This window comes from Rhipicephalus microplus, chromosome 6, assembly GCF_043290135.1.
Source record: "Rhipicephalus microplus isolate Deutch F79 chromosome 6, USDA_Rmic, whole genome shotgun sequence".
In the NCBI taxonomy this organism is placed as follows: Eukaryota; Metazoa; Arthropoda; class Arachnida; order Ixodida; family Ixodidae; genus Rhipicephalus; species Rhipicephalus microplus.
Window position 1 is genome coordinate 12,585,134 of NC_134705.1, and position 21,060 is coordinate 12,606,193.

At 45.1% G+C, this 21,060-nt stretch overlaps 14 non-coding genes across 14 annotated transcripts; all 14 read left to right on the forward strand.

Annotated features, from left to right (window-relative positions):
- Window positions 1-363: 363 nt before the first annotated feature.
- Window positions 364-436, forward strand: TRNAT-CGU (transfer RNA threonine (anticodon CGU)). Its single transcript has one exon. It is a non-coding gene; the product is annotated as a tRNA-Thr (tRNA).
- A 1,294-nt stretch (window positions 437-1,730) lies between these two features.
- TRNAT-UGU (transfer RNA threonine (anticodon UGU)) lies at window positions 1,731-1,803 on the forward strand. The gene has a single exon. It is a non-coding gene; the product is annotated as a tRNA-Thr (tRNA).
- A 383-nt stretch (window positions 1,804-2,186) lies between these two features.
- On the forward strand, window positions 2,187-2,259 carry TRNAT-CGU (transfer RNA threonine (anticodon CGU)). Its single transcript has one exon. It is a non-coding gene; the product is annotated as a tRNA-Thr (tRNA).
- Window positions 2,260-2,641: 382 nt separating this feature from the next.
- TRNAT-CGU (transfer RNA threonine (anticodon CGU)) lies at window positions 2,642-2,714 on the forward strand. Its single transcript has one exon. It is a non-coding gene; the product is annotated as a tRNA-Thr (tRNA).
- An 838-nt stretch (window positions 2,715-3,552) lies between these two features.
- Window positions 3,553-3,625, forward strand: TRNAT-CGU (transfer RNA threonine (anticodon CGU)). The gene has a single exon. It is a non-coding gene; the product is annotated as a tRNA-Thr (tRNA).
- A 383-nt stretch (window positions 3,626-4,008) lies between these two features.
- Window positions 4,009-4,081, forward strand: TRNAT-CGU (transfer RNA threonine (anticodon CGU)). The gene has a single exon. It is a non-coding gene; the product is annotated as a tRNA-Thr (tRNA).
- A 383-nt stretch (window positions 4,082-4,464) lies between these two features.
- Window positions 4,465-4,537, forward strand: TRNAT-CGU (transfer RNA threonine (anticodon CGU)). Its single transcript has one exon. It is a non-coding gene; the product is annotated as a tRNA-Thr (tRNA).
- A 383-nt stretch (window positions 4,538-4,920) lies between these two features.
- Window positions 4,921-4,993, forward strand: TRNAT-CGU (transfer RNA threonine (anticodon CGU)). The gene has a single exon. It is a non-coding gene; the product is annotated as a tRNA-Thr (tRNA).
- Window positions 4,994-5,375: 382 nt separating this feature from the next.
- Window positions 5,376-5,448, forward strand: TRNAT-CGU (transfer RNA threonine (anticodon CGU)). Its single transcript has one exon. It is a non-coding gene; the product is annotated as a tRNA-Thr (tRNA).
- A 382-nt stretch (window positions 5,449-5,830) lies between these two features.
- TRNAT-CGU (transfer RNA threonine (anticodon CGU)) lies at window positions 5,831-5,903 on the forward strand. Its single transcript has one exon. It is a non-coding gene; the product is annotated as a tRNA-Thr (tRNA).
- Window positions 5,904-6,742: 839 nt separating this feature from the next.
- On the forward strand, window positions 6,743-6,815 carry TRNAT-CGU (transfer RNA threonine (anticodon CGU)). The gene has a single exon. It is a non-coding gene; the product is annotated as a tRNA-Thr (tRNA).
- An 839-nt stretch (window positions 6,816-7,654) lies between these two features.
- On the forward strand, window positions 7,655-7,727 carry TRNAT-CGU (transfer RNA threonine (anticodon CGU)). Its single transcript has one exon. It is a non-coding gene; the product is annotated as a tRNA-Thr (tRNA).
- A 383-nt stretch (window positions 7,728-8,110) lies between these two features.
- TRNAA-CGC (transfer RNA alanine (anticodon CGC)) lies at window positions 8,111-8,183 on the forward strand. Its single transcript has one exon. It is a non-coding gene; the product is annotated as a tRNA-Ala (tRNA).
- A 382-nt stretch (window positions 8,184-8,565) lies between these two features.
- On the forward strand, window positions 8,566-8,638 carry TRNAT-CGU (transfer RNA threonine (anticodon CGU)). Its single transcript has one exon. It is a non-coding gene; the product is annotated as a tRNA-Thr (tRNA).
- The last annotated feature ends 12,422 nt before the right edge of the window (window positions 8,639-21,060 follow it).

Here is a 21,060-nt window from a genome sequence, read left to right on the forward strand (position 1 = left end):
TTCTTTCTTCTTATTTATATTCCATTGATTTTAATAACTTTCCCTGTACAGTCCTTGGCATTACTGTCTGTTATATCTCATTATTATTGTGTTAAAAACACAGAAAAACGAGCCCTTAGGTATACACTTCTTTCCCTTATTTCATTGAACGAGGGTCTCGTACTGGCAGACTTGGTGTGTTTAGGTTGTATAAGAGGGACAATTAATCAGCTGCCCGCTCATATTAAGTTCACGTGCTACGTGACGCCAAACATGCGCATAAGAGTGTTTTCACACTCGTTGTTTGGCTTATAGATGGCGCTGACTGTCGCTCCTACTTTTAAATTCACAGATAAACCCCAAAAAGTGGATGGAGGGAGGGCCGCTGTGATAGCTCAGTGGTTAGAGCATCGAACGCGTAATTCGAAGGTCGTAGGTTCGATTCCTGCTCACAGTTGGTAATTTTTTCATCCACCTTTCTTTCTTCTTATTTATATTCCATTGATTTTAATAACTTCCCCTGTACATTCCTTGGCATTACTGTCTGTTATATCTCATTAATATTGTGTTAAAAACACGGAAAAACGAGCCCTTAGGTATACACTTCTTTCCCTTATTTCATTGAACGAGGGTCTCGTACTGGCAGACTTGGTGTGTTTAGGCTGTATAAGAGAGACAATTAATCAGCTGCCCGCTCATATTAAGTTCACGTGCTACGTGACGCCAAACATGCGCATAAGAGTGTTTTCACACTCGTTGTTTGGCTTATAGATGGCGCTGACTGTCGCTCCTACTTCTAAATTCACAGATAAACCCCAAAAAGTGGATGGAGGGAGGGCCGCTGTGATAGCTCAGTGGTTAGAGCATCGAACGCGTAATTCAAAGGTCGTAGGTTCGATTCCTGCTCACAGTTGGTAATTTTTTCTTCCACCTTTCTTTCTTCTTATTTATATTCCATTGATTTTAATAACTTTCCCTGTACATTCCTTGGCATTACTGTCTGTTATATCTCATTAATATTGTGTTAAAACACGGAAAAACGAGCCCTTAGGTATACACTTCTTTCCCTTATTTCATTGAACGAGGGTCTCGTACTGGCAGACTTGGTGTGTTTAGGTTGTATAAGAGGGACAATTAATCAGCTGCCCGCTCATATTAAGTTCACGTGCTACGTGACGCCAAACATGCGCATAAGAGTGTTTTCACACTCGTTGTTTGGCTTATAGATGGCGCTGACTGTCGCTCCTACTTCTAAATTCACAGATAAACCCCAAAAAGTGGATGGAGGGAGGGCCGCTGTGATAGCTCAGTGGTTAGAGCATCGAACGCGTAATTCAAAGGTCGTAGGTTCGATTCCTGCTCACAGTTGGTAATTTTTTCATCCACCTTTCTTTCTTCTTATTTATATTCCATTGATTTTAATAACTTCCCCTGTACATTCCTTGGCATTACTGTCTGTTATATCTCATTAATATTGTGTTAAAAACACGGAAAAACGAGCCCTTAGGTATACACTTCTTTCCCTTATTTCATTGAACGAGGGTCTCGTACTGGCAGACTTGGTGTGTTTAGGTTGTATAAGAGGGACAATTAATCAGCTGCCCGCTCATATTAAGTTCACGTGCTACGTGACGCCAAACATGCGCATAAGAGTGTTTTCACACTCGTTGTTTGGCTTATAGATGGCGCTGACTGTCGCTTCTACTTATAAATTCACAGGTAAACCCCAAAAAGTGGATGGAGGGAGGGCCGCTGTGATAGCTCAGTGGTTAGAGCATCGGACGTGTAATTCGAAGGTCGTAGGTTCGATTCCTGCTCACAGTTGGTAATTTTTTTATCCACCTTTCTTTCTTCTTATTTATATTCCATTGATTTTAATAACTTCCCCTGTACATTCCTTGGCATTACTGTCTGTTATATCTCATTAATATTGTGTTAAAAACACGGAAAAACGAGCCCTTAGGTATACACTTCTTTCCCTTATTTCATTGAACGAGGGTCTCGTACTGGCAGACTTGGTGTGTTTCGGTTGTATAAGAGGGACAATTAATCAGCTGCCCGCTAATATTAAGTTCACGTGCTACGTGACGCCAAACATGCGCATAAGAGTGTTTTCACACTCGTTGTTTGGCTTATAGATGGCGCTGACTGTCGCTCCTACTTCTAAATTCACAGATAAACCCCAAAAAGTGGATGGAGGGAGGGCCGCTGTGATAGCTCAGTGGTTAGAGCATCGAACGCGTAATTCGAAGGTCGTAGGTTCGATTCCTGCTCACAGTTGGTAATTTTTTCATCCACCTTTCTTTCTTCTTATTTATATTCCATTGATATTATTAACTTTCCCTGTAGATTCCTTGGCATTACTGTCTGTTATATCTCATTACTATTGTGTTAAAACACGGAAAAACGAGCCCTTAGGTATACACTTCTTTCCCTTATTTCATTGAACGAGGGTCTCGTACTGGCAGACTTGGTGTGTTTAGGTTGTATAAGAGGGACAATTAATCAGCTGCCCGCTCATATTAAGTTCACGTGCTACGTGACGCCAAACATGCGCATAAGAGTGTTTTCACACTCGTTGTTTGGCTTATAGATGGCGCTGACTGTCGCTCCTACTTCTAAATTCACAGATAAACCCCAAAAAGTGGATGGAGGGAGGGCCGCTGTGATAGCTCAGTGGTTAGAGCATCGAACGCGTAATTCGAAGGTCGTAGGTTCGATTCCTGCTCACAGTTGGTAATTTTTTCATCCACCTTTCTTTCTTCTTATTTATATTCCATTGATTTTAATAACTTCCCCTGTACATTCCTTGGCATTACTGTCTGTTATATCTCATTAATATTGTGTTAAAAACACGGAAAAACGAGCCCTTAGGTATACACTTCTTTCCCTTATTTCATTGAACGAGGGTCTCGTACTGGCAGACTTGGTGTGTTTAGGTTGTATAAGAGGGACAATTAATCAGCTGCCCGCTCATATTAAGTTCACGTGCTACGTGACGCCAAACATGCGCATAAGAGTGTTTTCACACTCGTTGTTTGGCTTATAGATGGCGCTGACTGTCGCTCCTACTTCTAAATTCACAGATAAACCCCAAAAAGTGGATGGAGGGAGGGCCGCTGTGATAGCTCAGTGGTTAGAGCATCGAACGCGTAATTCGAAGGTCGTAGGTTTGATTCCTGCTCACAGTTGGTAATTTTTCATCCACCTTTCTTTCTTCTTATTTATATTCCATTGATTTTAATAACTTTCCCTGTACAGTCCTTGGCATTACTGTCTGTTATATCTCATTATTATTGTGTTAAAAACACAGAAAAACGAGCCCTTAGGTATACACTTCTTTCCCTTATTTCATTGAACGAGGGTCTCGTACTGGCAGACTTGGTGTGTTTAGGTTGTATAAGAGGGACAATTAATCAGCTGCCCGCTCATATTAAGTTCACGTGCTACGTGACGCCAAACATGCGCATAAGAGTGTTTTCACACTCGTTGTTTGGCTTATAGATGGCGCTGACTGTCGCTCCTACTTTTAAATTCACAGATAAACCCCAAAAAGTGGATGGAGGGAGGGCCGCTGTGATAGCTCAGTGGTTAGAGCATCGAACGCGTAATTCGAAGGTCGTAGGTTCGATTCCTGCTCACAGTTGGTAATTTTTTCATCCACCTTTCTTTCTTCTTATTTATATTCCATTGATTTTAATAACTTCCCCTGTACATTCCTTGGCATTACTGTCTGTTATATCTCATTAATATTGTGTTAAAAACACGGAAAAACGAGCCCTTAGGTATACACTTCTTTCCCTTATTTCATTGAACGAGGGTCTCGTACTGGCAAACTTGGTGTGTTTAGGTTGTATAAGAGGGACAATTAATCAGCTGCCCGTTCATATTAAGTTCACGTGCTACGTGACGCCAAACATGCGCATAAGAGTGTTTTCACACTCGTTGTTTGACTTATAGATGGCACTGACTGTCGCTCCTACTTCTAAATTCACAGATAAACCCCAAAAAGTGGATGGAGGGAGGGCCGCTGTGATAGCTCAGTGGTTAGAGCATCGAACGCGTAATTCGAAGGTCGTAGGTTCGATTCCTGCTCACAGTTGGTAATTTTTTCATCCACCTTTCTTTCTTCTTATTTATATTCCATTGATTTTAATAACTTCCCCTGTACATTCCTTGGCATTACTGTCTGTTATATCTCATTAATATTGTGTTAAAAACACGGAAAAACGAGCCCTTAGGTATACACTTCTTTCCCTTATTTCATTGAACGAGGGTCTCGTACTGGCAGACTTGGTGTGTTTAGGTTGTATAAGAGGGACAATTAATCAGCTGCCCGCTCATATTAAGTTCACGTGCTACGTGACGCCAAACATGCGCATAAGAGTGTTTTCACACTCGTTGTTTGGCTTATAGATGTCGCTGACTGTCGCTCCTACTTCTAAATTCACAGATAAACCCCAAAAAGTGGATGGAGGGAAGGCCGCTGTGATAGCTCAGTGGTTAGAGCATCGAACGCGTAATTCGAAGGTCGTAGGTTCGATTCCTGCTCACAGTTGGTAATTTTTTCATCCACCTTTCTTTCTTCTTATTTATATTCCATTGATTTTAATAACTTCCCCTGTACATTCCTTGGCATTACTGTCTGTTATATCTCATTATTATTGTGTTAAAAACACGAAAAAACGAGCCCTTAGGTATACACTTCTTTCCCTTATTTCATTGAACGAGGGTCTCGTACTGGCAGACTTGGTGTGTTTATGTTGTATAAGAGGGACAATTAATCAGCTGCCCGCTCATATTAAGTTCACGTGCTACGTGACGCCAAACATGCGCATAAAAGTGTTTTCACACTCGTTGTTTGGCTTATAGATGGCGCTGACTGTCGCTCCTACTTCTAAATTCACAGATAAACCCCAAAAAGTGGATGGAGGGAGGGCCGCTGTGATAGCTCAGTGGTTAGAGCATCGAACGCGTAATTCGAAGGTCGTAGGTTCGATTCCTGCTCACAGTTGGTAATTTTTCATCCACCTTTCTTTCTTCTTATTTATATTCCATTGATTTTAATAACTTTCCCTGTACAGTCCTTGGCATTACTGTCTGTTATATCTCATTATTATTGTGTTAAAAACACAGAAAAACGAGCCCTTAGGTATACACTTCTTTCCCTTATTTCATTGAACGAGGGTCTCGTACTGGCAGACTTGGTGTGTTTAGGTTGTATAAGAGGGACAATTAATCAGCTGTCCGCTCATATTAAGTTCACGTGCTACGTGACGCCAAACATGCGCATAAGAGTGTTTTCACACTCGTTGTTTGGCTTATAGATGGCGCTGACTGTCGCTCCTACTTTTAAATTCACAGATAAACCCCAAAAAGTGGATGGAGGGAGGGCCGCTGTGATAGCTCAGTGGTTAGAGCATCGAACGCGTAATTCGAAGGTCGTAGGTTCGATTCCTGCTCACAGTTGGTAATTTTTTCATCCACCTTTCTTTCTTCTTATTTATATTCCATTGATTTTAATAACTTTCCCTGTAGATTCCTTGGCATTACTGTCTGTTATATCTCATTACTATTGTGTTAAAACACGGAAAAACGAGCCCTTAGGTATACACTTCTTTCCCTTATTTCATTGAACGAGGGTCTCGTGCTGGCAAACTTGGTGTGTTTAGGTTGTATAAGAGGGACAATTAATCAGCTGCCCGTTCATATTAAGTTCACGTGCTACGTGACGCCAAACATGCGCATAAGAGTGTTTTCACACTCGTTGTTTGACTTATAGATGGCGCTGACTGTCGCTCCTACTTCTAAATTCACAGATAAACCCCAAAAAGTGGATGGAGGGAGGGCCGCTGTGATAGCTCAGTGGTTAGAGCATCGAACGCGTAATTCGAAGGTCGTAGGTTCGATTCCTGCTCACAGTTGGTAATTTTTTCATCCACCTTTCTTTCTTCTTATTTATATTCCATTGATTTTAATAACTTCCCCTGTACATTCCTTGGCATTACTGTCTGTTATATCTCATTAATATTGTGTTAAAAACATGGAAAAACGAGCCCTTAGGTATACACTTCTTTCCCTTATTTCATTGAACGAGGGTCTCGTACTGGCAGACTTGGTGTGTTTAGGTTGTATAAGAGGGACAATTAATCAGCTGCCCGCTCATATTAAGTTCACGTGCTACGTGACGCCAAACATGCGCATAAGAGTGTTTTCACACTCGTTGTTTGGCCTATAGATGGCGCTGACTGTCGCTCCTACTTCTAAATTCACAGATAAACCCCAAAAAGTGGATGGAGGGAGGGCCGCTGTGATAGCTCAGTGGTTAGAGCATCGAACGCGTAATTCGAAGGTCGTAGGCTCGATTCCTGCTCACAGTTGGTAATTTTTTCATCCACCTTTCTTTCTTCTTATTTATATTCCATTGATTTTAATAACTTCCCATGTACATTCTTTGGCATTACTGTCTGTTATATCTCATTAATATTGTGTTAAAAACACGGAAAAACGAGCCCTTAGGTATACACTTCTTTCCCTTATTTCATTGAACGAGGGTCTCGTACTGGCAGACTTGGTGTGTTTAGGTTGTATAAGAGGGACAATTAATCAGCTGCCTGCTCATATTAAGTTCACGTGCTACGTGACGCCAAACATGCGCATAAGAGTGTTTTCACACTCGTTGTTTGGCTTATAGATGACGCTGACTGTCGCTCCTACTTCTAAATTCACAGATAAACCCCAAAAAGTGGATGGAGGGAGGGCCGCTGTGATAGCTCAGTGGTTAGAGCATCGAACGCGTAATTCGAAGGTCGTAGGTTCGATTCCTGCTCACAGTTGGTAATTTTTTCATCCACCTTTCTTTCTTCTTATTTATATTCCATTGATTTTAATAACTTCCCCTGTACATTCCTTGGCATTACTGTCTGTTATATCTCATTAATATTGTGTTAAAAACACGGAAAAACGAGCCCTTAGGTATACACTTCTTTCCCTTATTTCATTGAACGAGGGTCTCGTACTGGCAGACTTGGTGTGTTTAGGTTGTATAAGAGGGACAATTAATCAGCTGCCCGCTCATATTAAGTTCACGTGCTACGTGACGCCAAACATGCGCATAAGAGTGTTTTCACACTCGTTGTTTGGCTTATAGATGGCGCTGACTGTCGCTCCTACTTCTAAATTAACAGATAAACCCCAAAAAGTGGATGGAGGGAGGGCCGCTGTGATAGCTCAGTGGTTAGAGCATCGAACGCGTAATTTGAAGGTCGTAGGCTCGATTCCTGCTCACAGTTGGTCATTTTTTCATCCACCTTTCTTTCTTCTTATTTATATTCCATTGATTTTAATAACTTCTCCTGTACATTCCTTGGCATTACTGTCTGTTATATCTCATTAATATTGTGTTAAAAACACGGAAAAACGAGCCCTTAGGTATACACTTCTTTCCCTTATTTCATTGAACGAGGGTCTCGTACTGGCAGACTTGGTGTGTTTAGGTTGTATAAGAGGGACAATTAATCAGCTGCCTGCTCATATTAAGTTCACGTGCTACGTGACGCCAAACATGCGCATAAGAGTGTTTTCACACTCGTTGTTTGGCTTATAGATGGCGCTGACTGTCGCTCCTACTTCTAAATTCACAGATAAACCCCAAAAAGTGGATGGAGGGAGGGCCGCTGTGATAGCTCAGTGGTTAGAGCATCGAACGCGTAATTCGAAGGTCGTAGGTTCGATTCCTGCTCACAGTTGGTAATTTTTTCATCCACCTTTCTTTCTTCTTATTTATATTCCATTGATTTTAATAACTTCCCCTGTACATTCCTTGGCATTACTGTCTGTTATATCTCATTAATATTGTGTTAAAAACACGGAAAAACGAGCCCTTAGGTATACACTTCTTTCCCTTATTTCATTGAACGAGGGTCTCGTACTGGCAGACTTGGTGTGTTTAGGTTGTATAAGAGGGACAATTAATCAGCTGCCCGCTCATATTAAGTTCACGTGCTACGTGACGCCAAACATGCGCATAAGAGTGTTTTCACACTCGTTGTTTGGCTTATAGATGGCGCTGACTGTCGCTCCTACTTCTAAATTCACAGATAAACCCCAAAAAGTGGATGGAGGGAGGGCCGCTGTGATAGCTCAGTGGTTAGAGCATCGAACGCGCAATTCGAAGGTCGTAGGTTCGATTCCTGCTCACAGTTGGTAATTTTTTCATCCACCTTTCTTTCTTCTTATTTATATTCCATTGAATTTAATAACTTCCCCTGTACATTCCTTGGCATTACTGTCTGTTATATCTCATTAATATTGTGTTAAAAACACGGAAAAACGACTCTTAGGTATACACTTCTTTCCCTTATTTCATTGAACGAGGGTCTCGTACTGGCAGACTTGGTGTGTTTAGGTTGTATAAGAGGGACAATTAATCAGCTGCCCGCTCATATTAAGTTCACGTGCTACGTGACGCCAAACATGCGCATAAGAGTGTTTTCACACTCGTTGTTTGGCTTATAGATGGCGCTGACTGTCGCTCCTACTTCTAAATTCACAGATAAACCCCAAAAAGTGGATGGAGGGAGGGCCGCTGTGATAGCTCAGTGGTTAGAGCATCGAACGCGTAATTCGAAGGTCGTAGGTTCGATTCCTGCTCACAGTTGGTAATTTTTCATCCACCTTTCTTTCTTCTTATTTATATTCCATTGATTTTAATAACTTCCCCTGTACATTTCTTGGCATTACTGTCTGTTATATCTCATATATATCTGTTACGTCCTCCTCCTTTGCTCCCGGGATAAATCCTGACCTTTCTGCTTCTCAGCGTGAGGCGTTGCTGAATTTGCTCAGGAAACACCAGGCGTCCTTCGACGCCAATGCTTCGGCACTAGGACAGACCACAGTTGCGCATCATCGCATCGACACTGAAGGTCAGACTGTTGTACGCCGTCGTCCCTACCGAGTCTCCTTGGCCGAGCGCAAAATCATCGACGAGAACGTGACCGATATGCTCAACAGAAACATCATACGACCCTCTACCAGTTCTTGGTCATCACCCGTTGTGTTGGTACAAAAGAAGGATGGATCGGTACGATTTTGTGTTGATTACCGCGCGCTCAACCAGATTACCCGAAAGGATGTATATCCGATGCCCCGTATAGATGATGCACTTGACTCATTGCAAGGCGCCCAATACTTCTCCACCCTTGACCTTCGGTCCTGGTATTGGCAAATACCAATGGACGAAGCAGACAAAGAAAAGACCGCCTTTTCTACGCCGGACGGTCTTTACGAGTTTAACGTAATGCCATTCGGTCTATGTAATGCTCCCGCCACATTTGAAAGGATGATCGACACTGTTCTTCGTGGCCTCAAGTGGAAAACTTGTCTATGCTACCTCGATGATATCGTCGTGTTTTCTTCCACTTTTGATGATCATCTGCAACGCCTAGATCAAGTGCTTACATGTCTCTCCAACGCTGGACTTCAACTAAACACAAGGAAGTGCCATTTTGGCATCCAGCTATAAAAGTACTAGGATATCTCGTTACTAAAGATGGCATCCAGCCCGATGCGGACAAAATTTCCGCAGTCCTCAACTTTCCGCGACCCTTTCGCTCCAAAGAACTACGCAGTTTTCTTGGACTCGCATCGTACTTTCGCCGCTTCATTCGCAACTTTGCCACTATTGCCGCTCCTCTCCACAAGCTCCTTGCTAGTACCGGTTCCTTCGATTGGAATGATCAATGCGAAGCCTCATTCCAAGAACTCAAGCAGGCACTGACATCCCCACCGGTGCTTTGTTATTTCGATGACAAGGCACCTACGATATTACACACTGACGCGAGTGGACAAGTAATCGGCGCCGTACTGCTCCAGCGCGACCATGCCTTTCGCGAGAAAGTTGTCGCGTATGCAAGCCGCACTCTGACCACTGCAGAGAAGAGGTACTCGATAACCGAACAAGAGTGCTTGGCTGTTGTCTGGTCCATCCAAAAATTTCGTCCGTACCTACATGGTCGACATTTTACTGTTGTGACAGACCACCATGCTCTTTGCTGGTTGTCCACAATCAAAAACTTGTCGGGACGACTTGGCCGCTGGATTCTCCGATTACAATCTTATGACTTTGACGTCATCTACAAGACTGGAAGACAACATCAAGATGCCGACGCTTTGTCACGATGCCCTTTGCCGCAGTTTTCGGTGCACGTCACATCCCCTTGTCAAATTGGCTATACGGAGGACGCCTCGTCGATATCATCCATTTCTTCCCTACCTTCATCCACCCGTCCGTCAGCACTTGCTACTCACCAGCGAGCCGATTCTTATTGCACTGACATCATTGGTCGGCTTACCGGTGCTTCGTCTTCCCCTAATGCCAGGCTCCGGAGACAACTCCGACTATTCAAGTTGGAGGACGATGTGCTATATCGATACATTTTGCACCCGGAAGGCCACCGATGGGTTCCCGTCGTACCACGCGCACTACGCACTGAAGTTCTGCGCGCTTCCCACGACGACCCGACGTCAGGACACTTGGGTTACTACAAAACATACGAGCGCATCCGCAGTCGATTTTTCTGGCCAGGTCTTTCCACGACAGTAGCTAAATATATTGCCTCGTGCGCACTTTGCCAACACCGCAAGCGGCCCACTACTCCTCCAGTCGGGACCCTACAACCACTTCCTTGTCCATCGGAGCCGTTCTCTGTCGTCGGAATTGACCTCTTCGGGCCCCTCCCAACTACATCAGACGGCAAGAGGTGGATAGTCACCGTGGTTGATCACTTGACCCGGTACGCTGAGACGGCCTCAATCACTTCAGGAAGTGCTTCGGAAGTAGCAACTTTCTTCTTGAATGCTATTTATCTACGTCATGGAGCCCCTCGTGTCCTTTTGAGCGACCGGGGAAAGGCATTTCTTTCAAGCACGCTCAGTGAAGTTCTTCAAGCATCAAAAACAGTTCATAAAACAACATCTAGCTATCACCCGCAAACCAATGGCTTAACGGAAAGATTTCATCGCACGCTGTGTGACATGCTGTCCATGTATATCCGACCGGACCATCGCAATTGGGATGCCATACTACCCTTTGTCACGTATGCATATAATACGTCAGTTCAACGAACCACAGGCTATTCTCCATTTTTCCTAGTATACGGACGCCAACCGACATCACCACTCGACGTTTCATTCTTTTCTGGCCCCGTCAACTCTTCACCATTCGTTTGCGACCAGTTTCTGTCCCGCGTTGCTCGATGCCGTCGTCTTGCCCGCGTAAACACCGAAGCTAGCCAAGAAGATCGCAAACATCGTTACGATGCCACTCACCGCGTCGTTCTCTACCGCCCTGGCGACAATGTACTTCTGTGGACTCCTGCGCGAACGCCTGGCTTATGCGAAAAGTTTGAGTCACGCTATCTTGGCCCTTACAAAGTTATCGAACAGACCTCACCGGTGAACTACCGTGTCACACCTGTTCATGTTCCCACTGACCAACGCTGCCGCGGGACAGAGATTGTGCATGTTTCGCGTCTCAAGCCCTATTGTATGCGTTCCACAGCGTAATTCGCGGCCAGGCTGGCCGCTTCCGTCGACGGCGGAAATTAGTGTGAGAATTCATTGTACGTCATCTTCCTCATCTATCAATTATCATCATCAGTCTTCGGCACGTTCCTCTTCATGATCGGCGCCATTTTGCTGTTGCTTCAATAAAGCGTCAGCTGCACCGTTGTATTTCAATATATATTGTAATGAATAAATGAATCTGAGTAACGGACGCTCTGCTGGCAACGAAGAAGACGATGATGATCGGTGGCTGCAGTAGTAGCTCGCGCACGCCGCTCGCCATTAGCCAGACCTGCCTGATAAAGGACATTTTGCCAAGCTACGTCTGAACCTTTCTCGACGTACAACACCTCTATTTTAAGTGGTGGAGGAGCCGGGGTTCCCATCAACCTGGAACTTCGCAATCGGACGCTACCCTCACCGTTCACCATGACTGCTCCTGGCCCTTCTCAAGCTGCCTCACCAACGACAGTCTACTGTACTGGCGCGCCTCGGCAACGCGACCCACCAATTTTTCGCGGCAACGATGAACAAGACGTCGAGGACTGGCTCGTCGAGTACGAAATCGTAAGCGCTTCCAACAAGTGGAACGCCTGCGACCAGCTCACAAACGTGCGCATTTACCTCGCTGATGTGGCCAGCCTCTGGTTCAAGAACCACCAAGGCGAAATTACCAACTGGTCCGCCTTCAAGACCACCATCTCCGCGGTCTTCGGCCGTCCCGCCGTGCGCCGGCTTCGCGCGGAACAGCGTCTCCGTAGTCGAGTCCAGCGCAGGGACGAGGCCTTTACGAGTTACATTGAAGATGTCTTGTCCCTTTGCAAGCGCGTCGATGAATCTCTAACCAAACGCGACAAAATCAAGCACATCATCAAAGGAGTTGACGACGACACCTTCCAGATGCTCGTCGCTAGGAATCCACAGACTGTCACCGATGTTGTCCACCTCTGTCAGGAGTACGACGAGTTGCGTAAGCAGCATGTCTCGACGCGCAGGGCCGCAGAAAGTACGACTGAAGTTTCCGCCCTCGTACACGACGTCGCTGCTGATCACACCGTCTTACTCCCCCAAATCAAACAATTCATTCGTGAGGAAGTTGCGCGTCAGCTTTCTCTTGTGGCCGAAGCATCCGCGCCCGTGACCTCGTTAGACCCACGTCTACGCCAGGTCATTGAGACACAGGTCACGCAAGCACTGCCTCCATCGCCACCTGTCCCTACGCCGCTGACCTACGCTGCCGTCGTTGCTAGACCCCCAGCCCCACCTGTCTCTGGCGCATACCGGGGCACCGGGTCCTCCTACCCTACGACGGTGCCTACATACACGGCACCCCATCCCGTTTCGCCCCCTGCACCTTCTGTCGTTAACCCATGGCGCACCTTGGATAATCTACCCATCTGTTTCGCATGCGGTTTCGTGGGACATATAGCACGCTACTGTCGCCGTCGCAACTTCCAGCCTCCAGACCATGGGAATTCTGCAAACTACCAGGCTGCCCATAATCCCCAACGACCATCTTCTCCTATCACCAACTCATTGTCCCCACGACGCCCCGTCGATTCTCGCCGGTCATTACCACCCCGTCGCCGATCTGTCTCCCCGATGCTTCGGCGCACGAGCCCCGCTCGAGAGGAAAACTGACAGCCGCAGTTCCGGAGGCAAGAACTGCGTCGTCGTCGAACTTTCTAAGACCTCCTCTTTGTCCGTCCAACGAAATTGATGTGCTAGTAGAAGGTGTTGCTGTACGTGCACTTGTCGACACAGGCGCCGTCGTTTCTGTAATTAGTGAAAAACTGTGTCGCGATTTGAGAAAAGTTACAACGCCGCTTACGAATCTTGCTCTGCGTACAGCCACCTCCCATTTCATCGCGCCGACAGCTCAGTGCACAGCACGCGTTCTTATTCAAGATGTTTGGTACGCCATCAACTTTGTTCTTCTCCCACGTTCATCTTACGACGTGATACTAGGATGGAATTTCCTTTCTACCCATCAGGCCCTCATCGACTGCGCTCGTGCTGAACTCACGTTGACAAATCCGTGCCTTGATATCGACCACCACAGTCCCTCGAAAGTGTTTGCCGCAGCTGACGTCCGCATCGCGCCGTTGTCCGCCGTCCTAGTGCCTGTGTTTTCCCCTGCTGCCACTAACTCGACGCTCCTGTTCCAACCAACTATAGCTAGTGTGCAACACCGAACCATCGTCCTCCCGTTTGCCGTCATCAACTTTTCCAATGGTTCGGCGGTACTTTATGCATGCAACGTTTCTGCTTGCCCGTACATCCTGCTACGCGGTGAGTGTCTGGGAAGCCTCGAGACCTTAAATTGTATTTTCGAAGACCCGATCTATACAGACAAGCCATTTCTACCGACTTGTGCCATTACACCCGCAACTGACGCTAATGAACCTATGGATGTATTCCACAAGTCCATCGATTGTAACCTCACGCCTGGGCAGCAGAAACAGCTGATCAAGCTCCTACAGCGTTTTCGAGCCTCGTTTGACCACAATCAGCCTTCCTTCGGTCGAGCGTCATCTGTTGTACACCGTATAGATACCGGTCAAGAGACGCCATTACGGCAGCGTCCATATCGTGTGTCAACTACCGAACGCCGTGCCATCAATGAACAGGTTGACGACATGCTGACACGTGGCATAATCGAACCGTCAAGCAGTCCCTGGGCCTCTCCAGTTGTGTTGGTGAAGAAGAAGGACGGATCCATCAGGTTTTGCGTGGACTACCGGCGTCTCAATCGAAACACGCGCAAGGATGTCTATCCGCTGCCACGCATTGACGATGCCTTGGACTGCCTACAGGGAGCCGAATTTTTCTCTTCTTTAGATCTCTGCTCTGGATACTGGCAGGTACCCATGGCAGAGGCCGATCGTGAAAAAACTGCTTTCATCACGCCCGACGGGCTTTACGAATTCACAGTGATGCCCTTCGGCCTCTGCAACGCGCCAGCTACTTTCGAGCGGATGATGGACTCTATCCTTCGAGGCCTCAAATGGAACGTTTGCCTTTGTTATTTAGATGATATTGTCGTCTTTTCAACTGATTTTGCAACCCATTTAACCCGCCTCGAGAAAGTCCTCGCGTGTATTTCTGCCGCGGGGCTGCAACTGAATCTGAAGAAGTGCAATTTCGCCGCTCGAAAGCTTACGATCCTTGCCCACGTGGTTTCAAAAGACGGCATTCTTCCTGACCCTTCCAAACTTACAGCCGTTTCAGCGTTTCCCAAACCGACCACCATGAAAGAGCTCCGAAGCTTCATAGGCCTTTGCTCTTACTTCCGGCGCTTCGTCCGCAATTTCGCGACGATCATCGCTCCTTTGACCAAGCTCCTCGCCGGCTCCAGAAACCTTTCAGCCTGGTCTGCCACCTGTGACGACTCTTTCAATGAACTGCGCCGCCTCCTCACGTCGCCGCCTATTCTGCGACACTACGACCCATCGGCACCCACAGAGATCCACACCGACGCTAGTGGTGTCGGGCTAGGCGCTATTCTTGTACAGAAGAAAGACGGCTTCCAAGAGTACGTGGTTGCCTACGCAAGCCGAACTCTTAGCAAAGCCGAAAGCAACTATTCTGTCACTGAAAAGGAATGCCTCGCCATTAATTGGGCGATAGAAAAATTTCGACCTTACGTGTACGGGTGCCCTTTTGACGTCGTGACTGACCACCACGCCCTCTGCTGGTTGTCGTCATTGAAGGATCCAAGCGGTCGCCTCGCCCGATGGGCATTACGCCTCCAAGAATATAATATTCGCGTGGTCTATCGCTCCGGCCGGAAACATTCGGACGCAGACGCCCTATCCCGTTCGCCTCTACCCCCTGACCCGGACTGCTTCGAAAGTATAACCTGTGATGCCACTGCCATCACCATCGCCGACATGCCATCTGAGCAACGCAAGGACCCTTGGGTTGCTTCGATTCTAGACATCCTGGCTGGGCGGACGGCTTCCCCCCCTTCTCGCACGTTGCGTCGGCAAGTGGAGCACTTCGCCACTCGCGACGACGTGCTGTACCGACGCAACTACGCACCCGGTGGACGTCAGTGGCTACTCGTGATTCCACGTCATCTGCGATCCGAAATTTGTTCCACGTTTCATGACGACCCCCAATGTGGCCACGCAGGTTTCCTGAAGACTTATTCTCGCATACGTCTCCGATATTACTGGCGTGGCATGTACCGTTTTATACGACAATACGTTCGGGCCTGCTCGACGCGTCAGAGACGAAAAACTCCCCCTTGTCACGCCAGCGGTACCTTGCTACCCTTACCATGCCCATCCCGACCATTCGACCGCGTCGGCATCGATATCTATGGTCCCCTTCCCAACACTGCTGACGGTAACCGCTGGATCATAGTTGTCGTCGACCATCTCACGCGGTATGCCGAAACTTCATCCCTTCCCTCGTCTACAGCAAAAGACGTTGCGACTTTCGTTCTTCACAACATCGTATTACGTCATGGAGCACCTCGGGAGTTACTGAGCGATCGTGGTCGCGTATTCTTGTCAGACGTCATCACAGCATTGCTGCGTGAGTGCCACGTCGTTCACCGCACTACAAGCGCCTATCATCCCCAGACCAATGGAATGACAGAGCGCTTCAACCGTACCCTTGGTGACATGCTGTCTATGTATATCTCGTCAGACCACTCCAATTGGGACCGAGTGCTCCCGTTTATCACGTTCGCTTATAATACCGCCATTCAAAGCACTACTGGGTTCTCTCCTTTTTTCCTCCTTTACGGACGCGAACCTTCTTGCACTATGGACACCATTCTTTCGTACAAACCTGACTCCTCAGAGTCCACGACTTTGTCTCAAGCCGCTACATACGCTGAGGAATGCCGCCAACTGGCAAGAGCATTCACAACCCAAGACCAAGGACGCCAAAAGCACCACCATGACGCATCAAATAACACCACTTCCTACGATCCAGGTTCACTCGTCTGGCTGCATGTTCCCTCTGCTACACCTGGCCTTTCCACCAAGTTGGTCCCCAAGTATCACGGCCCATATCGTGTGCTACAAAAAACGTCACCGGTGAATTTTCTCATCGAGCCACTGGAACCATCTTCTGACCAACGTCGTCGTGGCCAGGAAATTGTCCACGTCTCGAGACTTAAGCCCTGCTACGATCCTTTCGTGTTTACTTGTCCATAGGTCGCCAGGATGGCTCCTTATTTCGCGGGGAGTAATTGTAATGAATTAATGAATCTGAGTAACGGACGCTCTGCTGGCAACGAAGAAGACGATGATGATCGGTGGCTGCAGTAGTAGCTCGCGCACGCCGCTCGCCATTAGCCAGACCTGCCTGATAAAGGACATTTTGCCAAGCTACGTCTGAACCTTTCTCGACGTACAACACCTCTATTTTAATATATATATATATATATATATATATATATATATATATATATATATATATATATATATATATATATATATATATATATATATATATATATATATATATATATATATATATATATACAATGAGGTGTGAATATCAAGATGAATGGCTATAAAACAACCATTCTAGTGCACTCATTTTGAATATACAGCGATTTACTTACGAAAGAAATCCAACATCCCAGTTATGTCAACTTGGTGTTTCTCGAACCATCTCGGAAAAGCTTGATGCATAGTTTCTGCTGCTTCCCAGTGACAAACAGTTTTTATAGGAAACACAAGAATAAAACCCTTGACAATGTCTTGCTAAAGAAAAGGGCTGTGCATCAAAGTTTCGTACATGTATGCACTGTTACTCTGTTTATTTACATAGTTGGCTCATTCGCAACACACTAACAAAGCATGTTAGGACACTTGGGCTGAAAAGTCGGCACAGCACAAAGAAATTCTAGACAATACATGAATAATACAATTCCAAGCTACGAAGCTCCTCGGTGCAAACAATGTTTATATTGACATCTATAGACCCCATTTTGTTTCCCGAAAACACTCCTCAAAAAAACCTCAAAGTTTGTACGTCAACGCAGTTCCCGTAGAGCTGTCTGTTAGTCTGTTTGAAAGCAATTCAGTTCACTGGTGAGCAACGGCTTTACACAAATTAGGTGAGGTGATGCTCCAGTGCACTTCATGTATGTCTTGATGCTGGCCTCAACGGCAATGTTGCTCTGCACATATGTGTAAAATAACAACTAATACTATGTCACTACAAAGCAATTCTGTGTCTTTTGCCTGAAACAGAGACCACAATAAAAGAACATAAGAATATTTACCTTCACACAGTTTAAAATATGACACTAGAGTTTTCACAGCTCATCTGAGAATAGTAATAATAATTATAAATGCATTGTTACTCCCACCAACAAACAATTTCAATATGCCAGCCTAATTATTAGAGTATACCAATACCTTTATAGGGCTAAACAACTGTACAGGCACCTAGAAAAAGATAAATATATGCATGCTATTACTACATATAAATTGAAATAAATACATATATTTCTAGTCTGAGTAAACCTGCATAGTTTATAAGTCACTTGCATAGTACAAAATTATATTATGAACGAACATATCCGAGCAAAGTATACAATAAAAAAGTTACACTTACACAGTAGAAACAGAAAAGTAGACTGTTGAAGAACGGACAGGCAGTGGGATAACAATACACAAGCACTAAAATCTACTGGTAGATATACTAGGAGTAGTAATGATCCTCTTCCTTTCAAATAAAATAATTCAGAGCTTGCCAGAGCTTATACACACTTGAAATCATTGGTGCCATACAAATGAGTGTATACTGAAGGATTATAACGACTAAGTAAAAGATTACCACATGCATGGCTTTACTTCTTGTGCTGCAAAGAATGCAAACACAGTTACCATTGCCGACCATGGATGCTGTGAGGTGTGGCATTTAAATGCAGACACACGCAGGCACTTTGATTAACATGCTTGTTAAAAACTTCAGCTCAAAAGTATTTGCACACTAACACTGCAGCAACCTTCAAATTAGTGTCATAGTTTGGTATCATCAATGCAAAGTTTAAATAATTTGGATTGCAAGCAAAGGAACTGGTAAATAAAGCACTGCTAAGAATTTAAACTGCAGCTGCACAGAATGTTACTACGTGCACAATTCAAACTATTTCTAACATCACATTGTGCTCTTTCTGTTGTCATAAACTTTGAGCAGGAGAACAGTCACTGGCAGTCCCTTTCTACTTGTTTGTCTTCGGTGCTTTGTTCTTGATACATTGTACAAGACCTTGGAGCACCAAATTCCTTGTTACTGCTGAAACTAGAAAAATACTGATCATTGTTACCATGATCACAGTTGTAGACAAGTGTACAGTTGTTAAATATGTGCTCATATTTACAGATGTATTTTCAGAAGCCGATGAGAAGTATGCAGAAATAATAACAAGAAACGAAGTCTCAAGACACACACACACACACTGATGATTGAATATATATTCTATTGTGATACAAGAGAAAAACTACAATGTTATAGATGAGGGCGTGAAACTTCTGCCAGGCATACTAGGCCAACAAAGTTTTTTCTCTTTAAAGTTCCCTAAGAAGCACAAGTTAGACTGCATTACAACACAACAGCTAATGTTCATAACTTTAAGGCTGTCTAATATAGACAGCTCACGATACCGCGTATAGGAGCTAATGGGCAGTCTAGAAGACACAAAGCACTTGTGGATTATGAGTGTGCTTGCTGCTCACATCGCTTATTTAAGACGAAGAAAACTTTTCAAAATTCACTTCATCAGAAAAATTATTCATACGCAACAAACACAATGGGCTCCTACAGGGCCGCCAACACTCACCATTATTGTTGATGTCAGTGTCTTGCCGGATGAATATGCTGTGTCCAACCCCTAAGGAGCGCTCCATGACTTGGCTTGAATGTGTGCTGGCTGCATCGCACTGCTGCTGAAGTGGGCTAGCCACAGACAGAGAGATGAGGAGCCATGGCTTTGAGGCACACTCGACGTCACATTTAGAGATAAACAATGCATACTTAGGTTAGGTTCAATTGGTAAAAAAAAATATATCGCTGTGCAATCGTGGTGAACGTGTTCGGCTGAAACACAACACGCCACAACACAGAGAGAGAAAAAGCTATATCAAGTAAAAGATGCAGTTACTGGCCCTAGGTCATCTGAGGCTTGTTCGACAGGTCTTCCTCCTTGCAATTTGTGAACAGCCAGGTGATGTTCACCCACTTGCTATTTCCTTCCAGAGCTTTTGATTCACAGAGTGAGTCGCAAGCTCGACAGCTCAATAAGGAATCAAAGTATTTGTGCTCGTTAAAAAGTACGAGCTTTTGAGCCTCAGATGAATGGAGTTTCGTTCATAAGCTGCAGGCTTTCAACTTTCAACATTCTCAATTATTTCCCAATTTAGTTCTAATATTGTTCAATAAGCATTGTGCGTAAGAACAATACAGGTATCCACTGCAAGCAACCATACTTGGCTTTTCAATTTGTGCACAGTAAGTGGTGTTCCCTTAATCATATGTATTAAAGAAAAACTAACCTTGCAGCCAGCCGTTAGGCAGTTTTGTGCCCCCGAAGCTCCCAAGCAGATTGCAGTCCTTCCAGATGAGGCTACCATGCATGCTTCCAGGCCACATCTGGGTCCACTGAATGATAACAGTCCCAGCAGTGACGTAGACTTGCACAGTTAGGAAGCACGTGTCTTTCCTATTTTCGTGCAGGTGCTCGTAGTCATGATGAGGCTTTATGTGCCAGTGCCTGCAACTGATGCATCACAGGACCTTAACAAACTAAACTAAGCCTAAAACGAGATAGTTATAAACAATCATTAAAAACAGTAACTTCTAATACTTCTTTGACGAAGCTATCACTTTTTCAAAGTGATCAAATCTCTTATAATCACTTTGAAACAAACTGAAGCCCCATGTACAATTTACGTACCGCAATATATATGTCCTAGTGAAGTATAGTGCAACCACAGAGGTAATCGTCTATAGAACTAATTTTCTCAATAACGTGAATTCCTCAAGTGCAACCTGGCTCCTGGAAAATACATTCCCATCAACGTTCCAACTATCAAACGTGGTAAATAGGCAGGACCATCCTAATAATCAAACAAGAGCTCACTTATATCAAATCACTAAAAAGCTTCTGATGTATATGCCGGCCTCTTCATAATTTATGTATGTATATAACATTGATTGATTAATAGATATGTGGGGTTTAACGTTCCAAAACTACCATATGATAATGAGAGATGCCGTAGTGCCGCCACCGCACTAGAGATGCCGTAATGCCACCACCGCAACTTCGCAAGGCAAAACAGTTATCAACGCTGTCTCTTAATATTTGGTCACACGAGCACAGCTTCTTCACAAGTCTTGGAAACGTCAACACAGCATCACTGTTCACAACGAACCTTGTTTCACTCCCGAACACTAGATTACTCACAAGAAAATAGAAGCGTACGGGCTAACCAGTGGCGAAGCAAGAACGGAACACAGCGCGTAGTTCATACGTTTCCG